Below are 19,106 nucleotides of genomic sequence, written 5' to 3'. Positions count from 1 at the left end.
TTTGTTAGCTACATAAATGTCTTCTTTTGAGAAGTGTCTGTTCATATCCTTTGCCCATGTTTTGATGGGGTTTTTTTATTCTTGTAAATTTAAGTTCTTTGCAGATTCTGGATATTAGCCCTTTGTTAGATGGACAGATTGAAAAAATTTTCTCCCATTCTGTAGATTGTGTGTTTACTCTAATGATAGGTTCTTTTGCTGCTAAGAAGCTCTTTAGTTTAATAAGGTCCTATTTGTCAATTTTGGTTTTCATTGACAATGCTTTTGGTGTTTTAGTCATGAAGTCTTTAACTCATGCTTATGTCCTGATGGTATTTCCTAGATTTTCTTCTAGGGTTTTTATAGTTTTAGGTCTTACATTTAAGTCTTTAATCCATCATGAGTTAATTTTTGTATAAGGTGTAAGGAAAGGCTCAAGTTTCAATTTTCTGCATGTGGCTAACCAGTTTTCTCAACTACTTTCCCCATTGCTTGTTTTTCTCAGGTTTGTCAAAGATCAGATAGTTGTAGATGTGTGGTGTTATTTCTGAGGTATTTGTTCTGTTCCATTGGTCTATATATCTGTTTTGGTACCTGTTTTGGTACTTGTTTTAGTTGCTATAGCCTCGTAGTATAGTTTGAAGTCAGGTAGCATGATGCCTCCAACTTTGTTCTTTTTGCTTAGGATTGTCTTGGCTATACGGACTCTTTTTTGGTTCCATATGAAATTTAAAGTAGTTTTTTTCTGATTCTGTGAAGAAAGCCAATGGTAGCTTGATAGGGATAGCATTGAATCTATAAATTACTTTGCGCAGTATGGCCATTTTCATGATATTGATTTTTTCTATCCATCAGCATCAAATGTTTTTCCATTTTTTTGTGTCCTATCTTATTTCCTTGAGCAGTGGTTTGTAATTCCCCTTGAAGAGGTCCTTCACATTTCTTGTAAGTTGTATTCCTAGGGTATTTTATTATCTTTGTAGCAATTGTGAATGGGAGTTCACTCATTATTTAGCTCTCTGTCTATTGTGTATAGGAATGCTTTTGATTTTTGCACATTGGTTTTGTATGCTGAGACTTTGCTGAAGTTGCTGATCAGCTTAAGGAGTTTTTGGGCTGAGATGATGGGGTTTTCTAAATATACAATCATGTCATCTGCAAAGAGAGACAATGGCTGAGATGATGGGGTTGTCTAAATATACAATCATGTCATCTGCAAAGAGAGACAATGTGACTTCCTCTCTTCCCATTTGAACATTCCTTATTTATTTTTCATGCCTGATTTCCCTGTCCAGAACTTCCAATACTATGCTGAATAGGAGTGGTGAGAGGGTATCCTTGTCTTGTGCTGGTTTTCAAAAGAGCTTTCAGTTTTTGGCCATTCAATATGATATTGACTGTGGATTTGTCATAAATAGCTCTTATAATTTTAAGATATATTCCATCAATACCTAGTTTATTGAGAGTTTTTAGTGTGAAGGGGTGTTGAATTTTATTGCAGACCTTTTCTGCATCTATTGAGATAATCATGTGATTTTTGTCATTGGTTCTGTTTATGTGATGCATTATGTTTAGTGATTTGCATATGTTGAACCAGCCTTGCATCCCAGAGATGAAGCCAACTTGATCATGGTGGATAAGCTTTTTGATGTACTGCTGGATTTGATTTGCCAACATTTTATTGAGGGTTTTCACATCAATGTTCATCAGGGATATTGGCCTGAAATTTTCTTTTTTTGTTGTCTCTCTGCCAGGTTTTGGTATCAGGATGATGCTGACCTCATAAAATAAATTAGAGAGGAGTCCCTCTTTTTCTATTGTTTGGAATAGTTTCAGAATGAATGGTACCAGCTCCTCTTTGTACCTCTGATAGAATTCGGCTGTGAATCCATCTGGTCCTGGGCTTTTCTTGGTTTGTAGGCTATTAATTACTGCCTCAATTTCAGAACTTGCTATTGGTCTATTCAGGGATTTGACTTCTTCTTGGTTTAGTCTTAAGATGGTTTATTTGTCCAGGAATTTATCCATTTCTTCTAGATTTTCTTTTTATTTACATAGAGGTGTTTATAGTATTCTCCAATGGTAGTTTGTATTTCTGTGGAATAAATAGTGATATTCCCTTTATCATTTTTTATTGTGTCCATTTGATTCTTCTCTCTTTTCTTTTTTATTAGTCTGAATAGTGGTCTATTTTGTTGATCTTTTCAAAAAAACAGCCCCTGGATTCATTTATTTTTTGAAGGGTTTTTTGGTATCTCTAGCTCCTTCAGTTCTGCTCTGATTTTAGTTATTTATTGTCTTCTGCTAGCTTTTGAACTTGTTTGCTCTTGCTTCTCTAGTTCTTTTAATTGTGATGTTACAGTGTCAATTTCAGATCTTTCCTGCTTTCTCCTGTGGGCATTTACTGCTATAAATTTCCCTCTAAACACTGCTTTGGCTGGGTCCTAGAGATTCTGTTATGTTGTATCTTTGTTTTCATTGGTTTCAAAGAACTTATTTATTTCTGCCTTAATTTTGTTATTCACCCAGTGGTCATTAGGAGCAGGTTGTTCAGTTTCCATGTAGTTGTGGGGTTTTGAGTGAGTTTCTTAATCCTGAGTTCTAATTTGATTGCACTGTGGTCTGAGAGGCTGTTTGTTATGATTTCCTTTCTTTTGTATTTGCTGAGGAATGTTTTACTTCTAATTATGTGGTCAATTTTAGAGTAAGTGTGATGTGGTGCTGAGAGGAATGTATATTCTATCGATTAGGGGTGAAGAGTTCTGTAGATGTCTATTAGGTCGGCTTGGTCTGGAACTGAGTTCAAATCCTGAATATCCTTGTTAATTTTCTGTCTCGTTGACTTGTCTAATATTGACAGTGGGGTGTTAAAGTCTCCCACACTTATTGTGCGGTAGTCTAAGTCTCTTTGTAGATCTCTAAGAACTTGCTTTATGAATCTAGGTGCTCCTGTATTGGGTGCATATATATTTAGAATAGTTAGCTCTTCTTGTTGCATTGATTCCCTTAACAATATGTAATGCCCTTCTTTGTCTTATTTGATCTTTGTTGGTTTAAAGTCTGTTTTATCAGAGACTAGGATTACAACTCCTGCTTTTTTTTTTTTTTTATTTGCTTGGGAAATATTCCTCCATCCCTTTATTTTGAGCCTACATGTGTCTTTGCACATGAGATGGGTCCCCTGAATACAGCACACCAATGGGTTTGACTTTTTATCCTATTTGCCTGTCTGTTCTTTTAATTGGGGAATTTAGCCCATTTACATTTAAGGTTAATATTGTTATATGTGAATTTGACCCTGCCATTATGATGCTAGTTATTTTGCCTGTTAGTTGATGTGACTTCTTCATAGTGTTGACAGTCTTTACAATTTGGTATGTTTTTGCAGTGGCTGGTACTGGTTTTTCTTTTCCATGGTTAGTGCTTCCTTCAGAAGGCAGGCCTGGTGGTGACAATCACTTGGCATTTGCTTGTCTGTAAAGGATTTTATTTCTTTTTCACTTATGAAGCTTAGTTTGGCTGTATATGAAATTCTGGGTTGAAAATTCTTTTAAGAATGTTGACTATTGGCCCCCATTTTCTTCTATCTTGTACGGTTTCTGCAGAGAGATCTGTTGTTGTTATTCTGATGGGCTTCCCTTTGTGGATAGCCTTTCTCTATGACTGCCCTTAACATTTTTTCCTTCATTTCAACCTTGGTGAATCTGATGATTATGTGTCTTGCAGTCGCTCTTCTCAAGGAGTATATTTGTGGTGTTCTCTGTATTTTCTGAATTTGAATGTTGTCCTGCCTTGCTATATTGGGGAAGTTCTCCTTGATAATATCCTGAAATGTGTTTTCCAACTTGGTTCCATTCTCCCCATCACTTCTAGGTACACCAATCAAACATAGGTTTGGTCTTTTCACATAGACCCATATTTCTTGGATACTTTGTTTCTTTTTATTCTTTTTTCTCTAATCTTATCTTCACACTTTATTTCATTTACTTGCCCTTCAGTCTCTGATATCCATTCTTCCACTTGATTGAGTTGGCTATTGATACTTGTGTATGCTTCAGGAAGCTCTCATGCTGGTTTTTCAGCTCCATCAGGTCATTTATGTTCTTCTCTAAACTGGTTATTTTACTTACTCATTTTTCTAACCTTTTTTCAAGGTTCTTAGTTTGCTTGCATTTGGGTAGAACATGACCCTTTAGCTCAGAGGAGTTTGTTATTACCCACCTTCTGAAGCCTACTTCTGTCAATCTTCAAACTCATTCTCCATCCAGTTTTGTTCACTTGCTGGCAAGGGGTTGTGTTCCTTTTTTTTTTTTGAGACGGAGTTTTGCTCTTGTTACCCAGGCTGGAGTGCAATGGCATGATCTTGGCTCACCGCAACCTCTGCCTCCTGGGTTCAGGCAATTCTCCTGCCTCAGCCTCCTGAGTAGCTGGGATTACAGGCACACACCACCATGCCCAGCTAATTTTTTGTATTTTCAGTAGAGACGGAGTTTCACCATGTTGACCAGGATAGTCTCGATCTCTTGACCTCATGATCCACCTGCCTCGGCCTCCCGGGGTTGTGTTCCTTTGGAGGAGAAGAGGCATTCTAGTTTTTGGAATTTTCAGGCTTTTTGCACTGGATTTTCCTCAGCTTCATGGATTTATCTACCTTTGCTCTTTGATTTTGATGAGTTTCAGATGGAGTTTCTGTATGGATGTCATTTTGGTTGATGTTGGTACTATCTGTTTCTGTTTGTTAGTTTTCCTTCTAACAGTCAGGCCCCTCTGCTGCAGATCTGCTGGAGTTTGCTGGGGATCCACTCCAGGTCCCATTTGCCTGTATCACCAGCAAAGGCTGCAGAACAGCAAGGATTGCCACCTGTTTCTTTCTCTGGAAGCTTCATCCCAGAGGGGCACCTGCCAGATGCCAGCTGGAGCTCTTTTGTATGAGGTGTCTGTCAACCCCTGCTGGGAGGTGTCTCCTGGTCAGAAGGTATGGGGGTCAGGGACCCACTTGTGGGGGCAATTGTGTCCCTTATCAGAGCTCGAGCTCTGTGCTGGGATGTCTGATTCTCTCTTCAGTGCTGGCAGGCAGGAACGTTTAAATCTGCTGAAGCTTTGCCCACAGCCACCCCTTCCCCCGGGTACTCTGTCCCAGGAAGGTGGGAGTTTTATCTATAAGCCTCTGACTGGGACTGCTGCCTTTCTTTTAGAGATGCCCTGCCTAGAGAGGAGGAATCTAGAGAGGCAGTCTGAGTACACTGGCTTTGCTGAGCTGCAGTGGGCTCTGCCCAGTTCAAACTTTTCAGCAGCCTTGTTTACACTGTGAGGGGAAAACTGCCTACTCAAGCCTCAGCAATGGTGGACACTCCTCCCCCAACCAAGCTCAAGCATCCCAGGTCAACTTCAGACTGCTGTGCTGGCAGAGAGAATTTCAAGCCAGTGGATGTTAGCTTGCTGGGCTCTGTGGGAGTGGTATCCACTGAGTAGAAAACTTGGCTTCCTGACTTCAACCCCCTTTCTAGGAGAATGAATGGTTTTGTCTTACTGGTGTTCCAGGTGCCACAGGAGTATGAAAAAAAACTCCTGCAGCTAGTTCGGTATCTGCCCAAATGGCCACCCAGTTTTGTGCTTAAAACCTAGGGCCCTGGTTGCAAAGGTACAAGAGGGAATCTCCTGGTCTGTGGCTTGCCAAAACCATGGGAAAAGCATAGTAACTGGGCTGAAGTGCACTGTTCCTCATGGAAAAGTCACTCACGGCTTCCCTTGGCTAGGAAATGGAGTTCCCTGACCCCTTGCATGCTTCCCAGATGAGGCAGTGCCCCATCCTGCTTCAGCTTGCCCTCCATGGGCTGCACCCACTGTCTAACTAGTCCCAGTGAGATGAGCCAGGTACCTCAGTTAGAAATGCAGAAATCACCTGCCTTCTGTGTTGATCTCACTTGGAGTTGCAGACCAGAGCTGTTCCCTATTCAGCCATCTTGCCAGCCACCTGTCATCTTTATATTCTTAATGTGCTTATATTGTATTGGAGGTAGAATTGAGACTAGAACCAAGTCTCCTGATCACTCAACTGTGGAACTCAAAATGCCTAATTTAACACTTCTAAGGTTCAGTTTCCTCACCTGTTACATGAGGGGACTGGGCTAACTCACCTTCAAGCTCTCTAATGGATCTTCCATGCTATGCCACTAAGACTTTATTCTGAATGACAGAAACATATCAAAGTGTAGGCTTCTTGGGTTCTCTCTTGTACCATTTTATGAATCCTATGTATTGTCCTATTTTTCATTTTTTTAATTATTTATTTTATTTTATTATTTTTTTAAATGTTACTTTAGGTGGATACTATAGCTGGCATTTCTCCCCATGTTATCCCTCCCCACCCCCGCTGTCTCTCCTCTACCCTCATCAACTGTCCCCAGTGTGTGATGCTCCTCTCCCTGAGTCCACATGTTCTCATTGTTCAACACCCACCTATGAGTAAGAACATGAGGTGTTCGGCTTTCTGTTCTTGTGTCAGTTTGCTGAGAATGATGGTTTCCAGATTCATCCAAGTCCCTACAAAGGACATGAACTCATCATTTTTTATGGCTGTGTAGTAGCTGTGTAGTATTCCATGGTGTATATGTACCACATTTTCTTTTTCCAGTCTATCATTGATGGGCATTTGGGTTGGTTCCAGGTCTTTGCTATTGTACACAGGTCTGCAATGAACATACGTATACATATGTCTTTATAGTACAATGATTTATAGTTCTTTGGGTACATACCCAGTAATGGGATTGCTGGGTCAAATGGAATTTCTATTTCTAGATCCTTGAGAAATCGCCACACTGTCTTCCACAATGGCTGAACTAATTTACATTCTCACCAACTGTGTAAGAGTGTTCCTATTTCTTCACATCCTCTCCAGCATCTGTTGTCTCCAGATTTTTAATGATCACCATTCTAACTGGCATAAGATGGTATCTCGATGTGGTTTTGATTTGCATTTCTCTAATAACCAGAGATGATGAGCAGTTTTTCATATGTTTGTTGGCCTCATATATGTCTTCTTTTGAAAAGTGTCTGTTCATATCTTTCACCCACTTTTGAATTGGGTTGTTTTTTTCTTGTATATCTGTTTTAGTTCTTTGTAGATTCTGGATATTAGCCCTTTGTCAGATGCATAGACTGCAAAATTTTTTTTCCCATTCTGTTAGTTATCTTGGCTATGTGGGCTCTCTTGTGACTCCATATGAAGTTTAAAGTGGTTTTTTCCAGTTCTGTGAAGAAGGTCATTGGTAGATTGATGGGAATGGTGTTGAATCTATATATTACTTTGGGCAGTATGGCCATTTTCATGATATTAATTCTTCCTAACCACGAGCATGGAATGTTTTTCCATCTGTTTGTGTCTTCTCTTCTTTCATTGAGCAGTGGTTTGTAGTTCTCCTTAAAGAAGTCCTTTACATCCTTTGTTAGTTGTATTACTAGGTATTTTATTCTCTTTGTAGCAATTGTGAATGGGAGTTTGTTCTTGATTTGGCTCTCTGTTTGTCTGTTATTGGTATATAGAAAGGCTTGTGATTTCTGCATATTGATTTTTTATCTTGAGACTTTACTGCAGTTGCTTATCAGTTTGAGAATATTTGGGGCTGAGACGATGGGGTCTTCTAGATATACAATCATGTCATCTGCAAATAGAGACAGTTTGACTTCCTCCTTTCCTAATTGAATACACTTTATTCCTTTTTCTTGCCTAATTGCTCTGGCTAGAACTTCCAATACTATATTGAATAGGAGTGGTGAGAGAGGGCATCCTTGTCTAGTGCCTGATTTCAAAGGGAATTCTTCCAACTTTTGCCTGTTCAGTATGATATTGAGTGTAGGTTTGTCATATATAGCTTTTATTATTTTATGATACATTCCGTTGATACCTAGTTTATTGAGAGTTTTCCTAATGGCTTCTGCCTTGAGAAATTTAAAATACTTGTTAAGTCTAGCAGGGACTTTTCTCCTCCAGTTGTAGACACAAATTAACACACAATGTATTGCTTTTGGTTGATTTAATGTTCAAAAATATGTATTTTAAGCTACTTTTTCAGTTTACTTAACTAGGGACTTCTTTTTTAATTGGAGCTAGTTGGACTAGGATATAGCATTTACTCAGGCAAGCTCCCTAAGTGCAGGCATACCTTGCTTTATTGCACTTTGTTTCATTGGGCTTCATGGATATGGCATTTTTTACAAATTAGTTTTGTTACAATCTTGCTTTGAACAAGTTCACTGGTGCCAGTTTTTCCACCAGCGTGAGCTCACTTTGTGTCTCTGTGTCATATTTTGGTAATTCTCACAACATTTTAAACTTCTAAATTATATCTGTTATGGTGACCTGTGATCAGTGATCTTTAATGTTAATAATTGTTTTGGGACACTACCCACTGTGACTATAGATTACAAAAAACTTAATAGAAGTTATGTGTGTTCTTACTGCTCTATAGATTGGCCTTTCCCCTACCTCTCTCCGCCCCCCTCCTTTGGCCTCCATATTCCCTAGGACAACAATATTGAAGTCAGGCCAGTTAACGACTCTACAATGGCCTCTAAGTGTTTAAGTGAAAGGAAAAGTCTCATTTCACTCACTTTAAATCAAAAGTAAAAAGATTAAGCTTAGTGAAAAGGGCATGTCAAAAGCTGACAGCTTTTTTCCTTTATATTCACAAGCTTGGCCTCTTATAACAAACAGCCAAATTGTGAATATAAAGGAAAAGTTCTTGAAGAATACTAAAAGTGCTACTCCAGTGAACACACAAATGATAACAAAGTGAACAGCCTTATGGAGAAAGTCTGAGTGGTCTGTATAGAAGATCAAACCAAACGCAATATTTCATTAAGTCAAAGAAAGGACCCAGAGAAAGGACCTCCAATTCTGTAAAGACTGAGAGTTGAAGAAGATGCAGGAGAATTAGAACCTAGCAGAGATGAGTTTATGAGATTTTATGGAAGAAGCCATCTCCATAGCTGAAAAGTACACTGTGAAACAGCAAGTGCTTATGTAGAAGCTGAAGCAGGTTACCTAGAAGATCTAGATAAAATAATAGATGAAGGTGGTTACATGAAACAACAGATTTTAAATGGTGAGGAAACATCCTTGTATTGGAAGAAGATGCCATTTAGGACTTTCATAGACACAGAAGGGAAGTCAATCAATGCCTGGCTTCAAAGCTTCAAAAGTCAGGCTTAGTCTCTTGTAAAGGGCAACTGCAGCTGGTGACTTGAAGTTGAGGCCAATGGTCCTTTAACATTCCAAAAATCCTAAGGTCCTTAAGAATTATACTAAATTGGCTAGACATGGTGGCTCATGCCTGTAATCCCAGCACTTAAGGAGGCTCAGGCAGGTGGATCACAATGTCAGGAGTTTAAGACCAGTCTGGCCAATATGGTGAAACCTTGTCTCTATGAAAAACACAAAAATTAAATAGGAGTGGTGGCACATGCCTGTAATCCCAGCTAATTGGGAGGCTGAGGCAGGAGAATTGTTTGAACCTGAGAGTCAGAGGTTGCATTGAGCACCACTGCATTCCAGCCTGGGCAACAAAGACTCCCTATTGTGGGTAGGGGTAGGGGAGATGAATTATACTGAATCTACTCTTTGCATTCTAGAAATAAAACAAAGCCTGCATGACAGTATATTCATTTACAGCATGGTTTAATGAATATTTTAAGCTCATTGTTGAGAACCACTCAGGAAAAAAATTCTTTCAAAATATTACTGATTATTGACAATGCACCTAGTTATCCAAGACCTCTCATGGGGATGTTCAAGGACAGTAAATATAGTTAAGCATAACTTTTACATGCACTGGCGAAAAAATAAATTGTATGACACACATTATTGCAATATTCACTCTGTTTAAGTGGTCTGGAACCAAACCTACCATATGTCTGAGGTGTGACTGTATAGAAAATAAAATGTGATCCACAAATATCATTGAATGGTACAAATATTTAGAAGTCTTATTATTTATTTCTGAGAATGTTAGATTTGAGGATAGATTAAAATTATTTTATTGATAGTGAACTTGCAAATTCTTTTCCCTCACCAAGAGTTATTGGCCCAAATACAAACACATGTGCTCTGTACTTAGAGCCTATATGAGTTGTATTACTGAGGGATAAAGTTTTACATGTATATCACTATTCACAGGCACTTACTCTGGTTTATTCATCACTGGCTACATATACAGACCCACTAAGTTGCAAATGGCATAAGATACATTGGGAAGAGGACAACAATATCATTGCCCTCAAGCATCCTGAGGTTTGAGACTACACGACTAAATAATTAGCAAATAGTGTAAGTATATAATCAATACTTGTTTTGAGTTCTGGCAGTAAATGCTATGGTGTTTTCTGAGTGGGTGGAAGAGTTAAGAAAGGCTTTCTTGGCATTGGAAGATATTGAAGGAGGCATGAGACTTGGACAAGTAACAAGCAAAGCAAAGGAAGGACACCCAAGGGCAGGAAGGCTTTCTTCTCACGTTTATTCTCACACCTCTTGAAAGAAATGTCTCATTACAGAAAACTTATGAAAAGTCTGAATCATTTCCCCAATTTACTTCCTAGTCTGTTTTCCAGAATACAAAGAAATAGGATTAGACTGATGTACAGTTCACCTGACTTGCTCAGTTCAAGCCATCACAATTGCAAGGTCCCTTCAATTACCACCTCACTCAAAATGCCAAAGAGAAGCAGCTATAGGAACACTGAACATTTGGCTTTTGTCTTACCTTTTCTGAAATTGTGTCTTTTTTTCTACCTAGACTTCTCTTGCCTCATACTCCAAGATGTTAGGACCGAAGGGCCCTCTCAAGCAACAGAAGAGTTCAGCTATGCATCACACAAATCAAAGGGACACACACAACACAGTAATTCTTGTGTCCCGACAACTTTGTGATATTATCACCAGGTAGATATTGTGTGAGATTGGGGGCGTGGAGTAGAAGAGAGGAAGAAACAAGATGAAAAGGATTCTTGTCATTACTGCTAACACTTGTTAACTTTTTAACTGAAGCATAATTATAACTATATTTCTAGGGTTACCCTTTATCATCTCCTCAGCCTTCTAGGTACCTCTTTAGGGCCACTGAGAGACTCTCCCAAAGTTATGTAAGGTTTAGGGATAGAAGGGAGAAACTACACGTGTGGATCAGCCCAATTTCCCTGAAGTTAAGAAAGTTTAGCAGCATAGGTGAAGACAAATTTGCCCCATAGTGTGCTGCAACCTGGAGACAGGTAACCTTCGGCAGATTACAGTCACTCTCAGCTTCACTGTGCTTCACAGGGATGTGTCAGTACCCATCTTACAGGATGTCTGTGAAGACAGCACAGCAAAAGCATTGTGCAGGGCCCTGCCATATAGTACTTCATGAAATGTTAGCTGCTGCTTTTACTGATAATTGTGTGTGTTAAGCATCTTGCAAGAAAATGCCAACAACGTGGGACTTGGAATCACAAAGCCCTGCTTTGAGTTTCAGCTTTGCCAATAACTGTATGGAATTGGGTTAGCAACTATTTATATGAACTCAATTTTTTAAAATACAACCTAAAAAATGAAGAGTACCTCCTTCTAGCTTTACCTCATAGATTTGTTTAGAACTCAAATAATGAGCGCACCTGTGCTTTGTAAACTGTGAAGTCCTTTCAAATTGTGCTTACTTTATCCTGGACTGCACATCTAGCAGAGCCTGGGCCCACACAGCCTTGGCTGCTTTCCCAAGAGTGTTTCTTATGACTCCTTCCTGGAAGTCTGACACTACTGAAGGCCCCAGAAAATTCCCCGTGAAATGACTGATTAAAAGTGCCCAGTGATTCACTTGACCAACTGCATGCAGTATTGCATTTGGAAGGCGTGGAAGTCTAATTGTATTTTCTGCCTCAAGGGACTGAGAAGCTCCCAATAAGATTTTCCTGAGTGTGTCTCTCTGCACCAGCTGATGGAAGTGATGTGACTGGTGAGACAGACAGCCTGGGGCCCACAGCAGATACCAGTCATCATGTGGGTATACTAGAGTGCAGCCAATAGGAAGCCCAAGGGCAGGTCCTCACTGTGGCTTGGGGACTGCTTTTCTAGTTTCCAGGGTTGTGTGTTACAACTCTCTAAATGGAGACCCATTCTGAAGGAATGGTCAACAGCCCACCTTGCTAATGAGATAGAGGAATTTAAATTCATTCCCTACAGCAGAGTTGGGGGAGTCAAAACATACATTTCAGCAGGTAATTGAATTCATTCCACAATGTGGTACTTCTTGCCACCTTAGTGAGCCAAGAGCCCATTACCTGCTCCTGGAAGAAGGCAGGCAGTTGACAGATGTAAATTGCTTTGTCAGGTGACTGATTTGCAGCATCAAATGCTCCAGAGTGATAGCAATCTTCCCTCCATATTAGTTTATGTTTGGAAATGAATTTCCTAACCTTGACCTGAACCCCATGAATACTTTCAAATCAGTGGTTGCCTTCAGGTTCAAACTTACAGCACAGGAGAGAATAATTCCTCAGCCCAAAACTTTCTAAGATGTCTGGTTTTAAAGGATAGAAGTTGGCTTTCAAAGACGGTGTATTATTGTGGGCTGGGATGATGAGTCAGCTCATTTTGTGACTAATACACTTATAGCCCTGCAAGTGACTGCTGTTCTGAGTGTCGGCACATTCCTCTTTATTAAATCATGTCACTTAGAGGCCAAGAGCTCTACTGAGGTGTTCAGGGGTGACCATAATGTGGAAGAGAAGAGAAGGAAAGTCCAAATAGGGTGAGAAGCCTCTGATAAGGACAAACTCCTAACCCCAATTGAAATAAAAGTTGCTCAACTTTCATTTGTTCATTGTATTGTGGCATCTCACAAAGTTTTCTGTAAAAAGAATTCCAGTCCAGGGACTGTGATGTGATGAGAATTTTTAAACTAATTTTTAATTGACAAACAACTGTATACTTATACAGCATAATGACATATTTTGATCTGTGTATACATTATTAGAAATATTCAAGCTAATTAACATTTATCACCCCAGCAAGTTATTGTTTTGTGATTGAGAACATTAAAAGCCTATATTTTTTTCATGGTGAACTTTTTTTTTTTTTAATTTCCATAAGTTTTGGGAACAGGTGGTATTTAGTTATATGAATAAGTTCTTTAGTGGTGGCTTCTAAGATTTTGGTGCACCCATGACCTGAGCAGTGTACACTGTACCCAACGTGTAGTCTTCTGTCCCTCACCCCACTTCCCACATTTCCCCCGAGTTCCCAAAGTCCATTGTGTCATCCTTAACCCTTCGTGTCCTCATACCTTAGCTCCTACTTATCGGTGAGAACGTATCATGTTTGATTTTCCATTTCTGAGTTACTTCACTTACAATAACGGTCTCTAATTCCATCCAGGTTACTGCAAATGCCATTATTTTGTTCCTTTTTGTGGCTGAGTAGTATTCCATGATATATATAAACCACATTTTAAAAGCTGATTTTTTAACAATTTCAAAATATACAATGCATTATTATTAGCTATGGTCACCATGGAGTCTGATAGATCACTAAAACTCTAGTCTAACTGCAACATGGTACCTTTGGATCAACATCTCCCTTTTTCCCATCTCTATCCTTTCCCCTCAGCCTCTGGTAACCTTTCTACTCTGTTTCTATGAGATTGACATTTTTAGGTTCCACATATAAGTGAGATCATATAGTATTTGTCTTTCTGTGCCTGGCTTATTTCACTTGGCATAATGTCCTCCAGTTTCATTCATATTGTCATGAATGAATATACATACATAATGGTATGTGTATATATACCATATATATACACACAGCATATATATAAACATTTTCTTTACCAATTCTTTTTTTCCCCTTCAACTTTTAAGTTATAGGGCACATGTGCAGGATGTGCAGGTTTGTTACAAAGGTACATGTGTGCCATGGTGGTTTGCTGCACAGATCAATCCATCACCTAAGTAATAAGCCCAGCATCCATTAGTTATTCTTCTTGATGCTCTCCCTCCCTTAACCCCCAACAGGCCCCAGTGTGCATTGTTCCCCCCAGTGTGTCCATGTGTTATCATCCAGCTCCCACTTATAAGTGAGAAGGTATTTAGTTTTCCTGTGTCTGCATTCATTTGCTGAGAATAACAGCTTCTAGCTCCATAAGGACATGATCTCTTTCCTTTTTATGGCTTCATAGTATTCCATGGTGTATATGTGCCACATTTTCTTTATCCAGTCTATCACTGATGGGCATTTGGGTTGATTCCATGTCTTTTCTATTGTGAATAGTGCTGCAATGAACATATCCATGCATACATCTTTATAATAGAATGGTTTATATTTCTTTGGGCATATACCCAGTAATAGGATTGCTGGGTCAAATGGTATTTCTGCCCCTAGATCTTTCACAATGGTTGAACTAACTGAACACTCCCAACAGTATAAAAGTGTTCCTTTTTCTCCACAGCCTTGCCAGCATTTGTTGTTTCTGGACTTCTTAATAATTGCCATTCTGACTGGCATGAGATGATATCTCATTGTGGTTTTGATTTATATTTCTCTAATAATCAATGATGCTGAGCTTTTTTCCATGTTTTTTGGCCACATGAATGTCTTCTTTTGAGAAATTCTTATTCATGTCCTTTGCCCACTTTTTAATGAGGTTATCAGTTTTCCCTTATACTTTTTCTTTTTAGTTCTTTGTAGTCTCTGCATATTAGGCCCTTGTCAGATGGACAGATTGCAAAAAATTTTTCCTGTTCTTTAGGTTGTCTGTTAAATCTGATGATAGGTTTTTTTGTTTTTTTTTGTTTGTTTGTTTTGCTATGCAGAAGTTCTTTAATTTGATCTTATTTGTCAATTTTTGCTTTTGTTGTAATTGTTTTGGCATTTCTATTATGAAATCTTTACCTGTGCCTATGTCCTGAATGATATTGCCTAGATTTTCTTCTAGGGTTTTTATAGTTTGAGGTTTTATGTTTAAAGTCTTTAAACCATCTTGAGTTACTTTTTTCACAGCATGCAAGGAAGAGGTCCAGTTTCAATTTTCTGCATCTGGCCAGCCAGTTATCCCAGCACCATTTATTAAATAAATAGAGAATCCTTTCCCCATTGCTTGTTTTTGTCAGGTTGTTGAAGATCAGATGGTTGTAGATATGCAGTCTTATTTCACCATTCTCTATTTTGTTCCATTGGTCTCTGTGTCTGTTCTTGTACTAGTAGTATGTTGGGTTTTTGTTTTTAATTCTTTCTGGGCTTTTATTTTTATTTATTAAAGTTCTGGGGTATATGTGCAGGTCTTGCAGATTTGTTACATAGGTATACACGTGCCATGGTGGTGGTTTGCTGCATCCATCCGCCCATCATCTACATTAGGTATTTCTCCTAATGCTATCCCTCTCCCATCCTCCCACCCCCTGCTATTCCCCCACTAGCCCCTCACCTCCCAGAACCCAGTGTGTGATGTTCCCCTCCCTGTGTCCATGTGTTCTCATTGTTCAATACCCACTTACAAGTAAGAACATGTGGTATTTGCTTTTCTATTCTTGTGTTATTTACTGAGAATGATGGTTTCCAGTTTCATCCATATCTCTGCAAAGGACATGAACTCATCCTTTTTATGGTTGCAAAGTATTCCATGGTGTATATGTGCCACATTTTCTTTATCCAGTCCATCATTGGTGGGCATTTGGGTTCATTCCAAGTCTTTGCTATTTTGAACAGTGCCATAATAAACATACATGTGCATGTGTCTTTATAATACAATGATTTATAAACCTTTGGATATATATTGAGTAATGGGATTGCTGGATCAAAGGATATTTCTATTTCTAGATCCTTGAGGAACCACACTGTCTTCCACAATGCTTGAATTAATTTATACTTCCACCAACAGTGTAAAAGTGTTCCTTTTTTCTCCACATTCTCTCCAGCATCTGTTTTCTCCTGATTTCTTAATGATCACCATTCTAACTGCCATGAGGTGGTATCTCAGTGTGGTTTTGATTTGCATTTCTCTAATGGCAAGTGATGATGAGCCTTTTTTCATATGTTTGTGGGATACCTAAAGGAAATAAGAGAGGACATAAACAGATGGAAAAACATTCCATGTTCATGGTTAGGAAGAATCAATATTGTGAAAATGGCCATACTGCCCAAAGTAATTTACAGATTCAATGCTATCCCCATCAAGCTACCAATGACTTTCTTCATAGAATTGGAAAAAATCACCTTAAACTTCATATAAAACCAAAAAAAGAGCCCACATAGCCAAGACAACACTAAGCCAAAAAAACAAACCTGGAGGCATCACACTACCTGACTTCAAACTATGTTACAAGGCTACTGTAATCAAAACAGAATGGTACTGGTACCAAAACAGAGATATAGACCAATGGAACAGAACAGAGGCCTCAGAAAGAACACTACACATCAACAACAATCTGATCTTTAACAAACCTGACAAAAACAAGCAATGGGGAAAGAATTCCCTATTTAATAAATGGTATTGGGAAAACTAGCTAGCCATATGCAGAAAGCTGAAACTTGAGCCCTTCCTTACACCTTATATGAAAATTAACTCTAGATGGATTAAAGATTTAAACATGAGGCCTAATACCATAAAAACCCTAGAAGAAAACCTAGGCAATACCATTCAGGACATAGCCATGGGCAAGGACTTCATGACTGAAACACCAAAAGCAATGGCAACAAAAGCCAAAATAGAGAAATGGGATCTAATTAAACGCAAGAGCTTCTGTGCAGCAAAAGAAACTATCAATAGAGTGAACTGGCAACCAAGAGAATGGGAAAAAAAATTTGTGATCTACCCATCTGACAAAGAGCTAATATCCAGAATCTACAGATAACTTAAACAAATTTACAAGAAATAAACAACCCCATCAAAAATTGGGCAAAGGATATAAACAGAAACTTTTCAAAAGAAGACATTTACCAATTCTTTTATTGATGGACCCTTAGATTGCTTTTGTATCTTGCCTATTATAAATAATGCTGAAATAAACATGAGAGTACAGATATCCCTTCAACATACTGATTTTAATTTTTTATGTGGACATTAATGATCTTTAGCAGTTCTCTCTCAGTAGCATCTATCGTACTTTGAGAGTTTTGTCTGGTTTGCTCAATCATATGTGCATAACGGCAGAGTGAGAATACTGCATGGGTTTCAGGAGACCAGGCCACTGGTGTCCTATTCCTGCCCCTAGTTACCTTGTAATCATTAGGAAATCTCATCCTCTTTCTCAACCTGACTCTCCCCATTGGTCTCTAGGTGTTCTTCTTCTGGCTATTCCCAGGTATGCAACTATGGTATAGACGACACTGGCTTTGGGTTATATGTGGTTCCTGGTACCTACTATAAAACTATTAATCTCTGAAAAGTTATAAACCCCTTATGTTCACTGCCAATTATCAATGATTTTTTTGCACTTTTGAATTTATCAGTAGCAGAGACTACTTTTTAAATGGAATCTTGCATGGAAGGCCATATCTCTAGCACAAGAAAGTGAAGCCACTATATTTGGGAGAAAGGTTACAGGAATTGGCTGCTCTCTCTCCTTTTATGATTCCTACAGTGATTCAAGAGGCATCTTTAGGGGAAATCAGGAACTCTCTGGAATGTGTTTTGTAAATGATTGGACTAGATGTTTTTCATGGTCATTTCTGGTTATAATGATTTATGAATCTATGAGGCAGTACACTAGAATCAGGAAAGCATGATGTCATTAGAAGGTCTACATACATCAATTAAGATCTCATTTACGGATTATGGCAGCCAGGGACACATGCCATTTGGATCACTGTTAAGGAACTTGCTATTCAACTCTAAGAAATACAGTGAGCTGATATCATCCAAACATTAGGACCTTTAGGATCTGCCCCATCTTTCCAGCTGACGCCACATCCCTCATCTGCATCCCCAGTCAATGACTGAGTATAATGGGGTTATCAGAGTTTGTCCATTTTTGCCCAATATGGGTTACCTCTTTGCTCTGTGTCTTCCCACTGGGTGGTCCAAGACTTGTTAGATTTGCCCAATTCTATTTCCTCCACTTTTTATCCCTCACAAGTATTAACATTACAACCTCAGGTAACCTTTTACATCACTCTTTATAAAGCTTTCAGATGAGCAGAACAATACTGAATAGCACAGTATTGATTTATTAGAATAGGAATGAGACTTCCTTTCTGCTAAAAACAAATGAGAGAATGAGGATGAGAACAAGTGAATGAAAGGCAGTGGAAGAGTCAGGCATTAATCATAGTATCTGGCATGTGATAAATACTTGATAATTATTTCTCTTTTTGTTTGTACCTTATTAGCTGTAATGTGCTAATTCAAAAGTAAGGCTGGCCAGCCAAGCTCCTGGATTCTCCAGGTTGTTGGCTAAAGTTAGCTTATTCCTGTTTTCAGTTAAGTCATAATTATCACTGGTCTCTACCCCAAGGCCTCTGGACATAAATTTTAACTTTAGTGCTAAGGACCTCTCTTTCCCCAGGCTCTATTCTCAGTACCTATATCCCTTAGTCCTTTATTGTGGAATCAGTTGTTAGTATATTGATTCCTTTCTGCCCTCCTTTTCTTTAACTTATATACCTATTAATCAACAAATATCCTTATTAACTGTGATGTAGAAAATGTCGTATTAGCCACCATGGGAGTAGAAGCCTCATTTAAACATTAATTTTGGCCTCAGGGAACTTATAGATGATACTAGATACCCATAAATTCTGTTCATCACTTTATTATAGCTATAAATACCTGTTAAGAGTATTTATAAGAGAAGTTAAGATGATGCTCAGTTAATACTCAGAGGATAATATTTAAATATATATGTGTGTGTGTGTGTGTGTGTGTGTGTGTGTGTGTATTTCAAAGTTGCAATATCAGAAATGACTTCTGGGAGAGAGTTGCATTTTCAATGTGGCTAAGGTATTAAGTCATTAGTGGAAAGCTGATAAATAAGCTAAAATAATATGGATTGCTGTATGAATCAATCATCCCTTACTCCCTCTCCCAAGGTGGCAGTTAAGGGGCAAGCAAAGTACAGATCATAGACCTGAGAAATGGCTCATTAGAACCTTAATGTATGAAGCCAAA

General features: G+C 38.6%; 1 long non-coding RNA gene across 1 annotated transcript in view; it reads left to right on the top strand.

Annotated features, from left to right (window-relative positions):
• The window catches only part of LOC135270610 (uncharacterized), a 372,604-nt gene that overhangs the window by 270,055 nt on the left and 83,443 nt on the right, over positions 1 to 19,106 (top strand). The window lies entirely within an intron of this gene.

This window comes from Aotus nancymaae, unplaced genomic scaffold (genome assembly GCF_030222135.1).
Source record: "Aotus nancymaae isolate 86718 unplaced genomic scaffold, 86718_ANA_hifiasm-v0.15.2.pri h1tg000064l_1, whole genome shotgun sequence".
Taxonomy (NCBI): Eukaryota; Metazoa; Chordata; class Mammalia; order Primates; family Aotidae; genus Aotus; species Aotus nancymaae.
Note: the sequence above shows the minus strand (reverse complement) of the source record. Positions and strands in the feature narration are given on the sequence as shown.